This window comes from Orcinus orca, chromosome 19 (assembly GCF_937001465.1).
Source record: "Orcinus orca chromosome 19, mOrcOrc1.1, whole genome shotgun sequence".
Lineage (NCBI taxonomy): Eukaryota > Metazoa > Chordata > Mammalia > Artiodactyla > Delphinidae > Orcinus > Orcinus orca.
This window is the reverse complement of record NC_064577.1, coordinates 34,785,714-34,789,098: the sequence shown is the minus strand read 5'-3', so window position 1 is coordinate 34,789,098 and position 3,385 is coordinate 34,785,714.

Below are 3,385 nucleotides of genomic sequence, written 5' to 3'. Positions count from 1 at the left end.
GGACTCGGCGCTTTCACTGCCCGGGTTCAATCCCTGGTCAGGGAACTAAGATCCCGCAAGCAGTGCGGCCAAAAAAATATATAAGTAAATAAATAAAAACAAATATTTTACAAACAAATATTTTACACACATTTCAGGAAGTTTTCTGTAATGTAAGCCCTGCGACTTTCAATACCATCAGTATGTTAATGCCTCCTAACTTCAAATCTCTAGCCCAAGTGACTCCCTTTAATTTGACATTTGTATATCCACTTGCCTTCTCAGCATTGTCACTTGGATACCCAATAGGCACCTCAAATTAACATATCCAAAACTGACTCCTGTCCTTTTCCTTCTGACTTTCTTGTCCCTAGTCTGCTCCATCTTGGCAAATGGCAACTCCATCTTTTCAGAGATTAAGCTCAAAAATCTTGCAGACATGTTTGACCCCTTTCCTCTCATAACCAACCACAAGTCCTATCTTGGCTCTATTTTCAGATTATATCCAGGATCTAGCCACTTCTTACCACTTCTACTGCCTGCACCCTCGTCCAAGACACCATCATTTTCCCCCTGCATTATTGCAAAAACTTTCTAACTAGTCTCCCAGCTTCTGCCCAGCAGAAAACAGCTTCTGTCTCTTAGGAAATAGAGTGATTCTTTTACTATGTAAATCAGGTCCTGCCACTCCTTTGCCCCAAACTCCCATTGGCTCTCCATCTCACTCAGATTAAAAACCAAGTCCTTCTAATGGTCAAATTGCCTTAAATCTCATCTCCTACAACTCTCGCCCTTACTCATTCTGTTTTTCAAAGAAGCCAGGCATGATCTGATTGCTCTCAGCTCAGGGTTCTTGCTCCTGCCTCTGCCTGGAATCTTCATCCCCCAGCAAGACTCCCTTACTTCAGGTCTTAGCTCACTGGCGATGCCCTCTTCGACCACCTCCCAAGCACTATCATCCCTGGCACATATTTACATGTTGATTTTCTGTCTTCCTCCCCATTAGAATGTTCACTTCACAAAGGCAGGAACTTTGGGTCAGATATGTGCACAGCCAATAAGCTGAAAGTGCCAGAAATGCCAAATATGAAAAAATATATATACCAATGTAGCAATTAATATATAGGCACACTATTTTCAATAATTAGTATCATAATATATATTACCATGGTTCTTTCTGAATAAACTTTTTCCAATCAGTATTTCTCCCTTCATTTTAGATTCCTTATTCTTTTTTTTTTTTTTTGGCCATGCGGCGTGGCACGCAGGTTCCCTAACCAGGGATGGAACCTGTGCCCCCTGCAGTGGAAGCTTGGAGTCCTAACCACTGGGCAGCCAGGGAATTCCTAGATTCCTTATTCTTCCACTGCCAATTTTTCTCTTCTGAAACCAATTTCTTTCTTACAAAGCCACATATTTAATCTCAGACTCACTCAAATAATAGATTTATAAAGAATCTGTCTATAATACAGGACTTTTACCTATTTTCTCTGCCCATTGCTCGGACTTTTACTGGTTTCCTTCTTTATTTACTTCACTTTAAATTTTTGTTTCCTTTGCAAGCATTTCCTTAGATTTCAATTGGCTTTCATTATTGTTACCTCCAAGCCTAGAGAGGAAGGGCTTCAGTTTGCTGTGGAGCCAACTGACCTTTCTCCACCTATTTGCCTTCTTACCCTCTTATTTTTTGAGTTCCGTAAACTATAAATCTGTTTAGTCCATCACACCTTTGTTACTTTTTGTTTTTTCAAACTTTTCACACAAAGTGTAGAACTCCAAATCCTTTTGTCTACTCTAGTCAAAGCAACTGCCCACCAAATGTAGAGCCAGAAAACATCTTACCCTAGTGTGTCTCAACGAGCTGTTAGAGTGTGCTTTCGAAATTTGTAAGGGAATTTGGGGTTGTCACAGTCACGGTGGATGAGGAAGGTATCAACATGTAATTGGGATGCCGAACAACTGCAATGCAACAAACCTACACAATAAAATATCGTCTCACATTCCATCAGACTTTTCAATGTCCTGCCAGACACCTCCTTATGTGTCTGAGGCCTAACTCCATTATACATATGCCAAGCTTTTTTTTTTTTTGAAGTTTTAATACGCACTAAATTTTCTAAGACTTCTTCTATGTGAAAAACAATGGAAGATTATACTTCAATATAGTCAGAACTTTACCAAGAAGTTGTACACCGTATTGGAAAAATCATGCCACCCTTATGCTTGAGGAACCAAAAGAACACACCTGTGGCAGCTGTAATGTTTGCATTTATAGTTATTGTATTGTATATGTGTACCAAGCAAATGGCTACTTCTTTGTATTTCTACTGTAGACATGTTTTAGCCTTTATATTTTGAAATATATTATTATTTTGCTATTTTGCAATGTTTCTCCTTTACAGCTAGGATGTTTTCTTGTTTCGTGTTTGTTTTTTAGTTATGTGTGTAGATGGGTTATATTATCCATGATTTTCATTCCAGAATAGTTTGTTTGTTTTTTCTTTTTAATTTTTTTGTCCAAGCCATGCAGCATGTGGAATATTAGTTCCCAGACCAGGGATTGAACCCACACACCCTGCATGGGAAGCAGAGTCTTAACCACTGGACGGCCAGGGAAGTCCCCAGAACAGTTTTTTTTTTTTAAAAAGGTCTATTCAGCATATATAAAGGGAGGTTGGTGCTGATTAAACTGAGAATCACTAACATAACAGTAGACCGCTCCAAGATTTCCCGTTTGCTTCCCAGGCTACTGTTGACACTTGGACCACACCACACACAGCCTCATTCTCACGTTCAAGGATCTTAAGCTTTTTTTAAAAAAAGGGACCCAGATGGTGTGGATGATAATAAAGAAAACTTGTATGGTCCCTAACTGGAAAATCGGCTCGCATATACGTGATCTCTTTTGATGCTCATAAGAGTTTGGAAAGTGAAAGCTAATAAAACTTCTAAAGATTCTTCTTAGCAACATAATATTTACCTATTATACTACTCAGCCACTGCCATACCTTCTCTTATTAACTTTAAGAGATCCCACAGATTATGCCAAGATTCTCAACCAGATGAAACCTGAGAACTCTTTTCTTCGGCGTTTATTTCAGCCTGCTCCTATAGACAGGAGAAAACCGAGATCTAAGAAAAGTTAAGCGACTTGCCCACGGCTCTGAGAAATCATAATATTTCAAAGCAGAGGTGTAAGAATATGTATCATAGCCTATTCGATTACACTAGCTTTTCTCACCGCAAACTGTAGATGAGAAGTCTGTCAGCAAAGACAAAACCGGACGTAGGGTGCACGAGCGAGCCTCGCGCCCCAGCTCCGCCCCCAGGGCTGTCCGCGGCGCTGCCTGCCTGGCGGCCAGCGCAAGGGGCCTCGTGGGGTCCTTCGCGCGGGCCGCCGACGCAC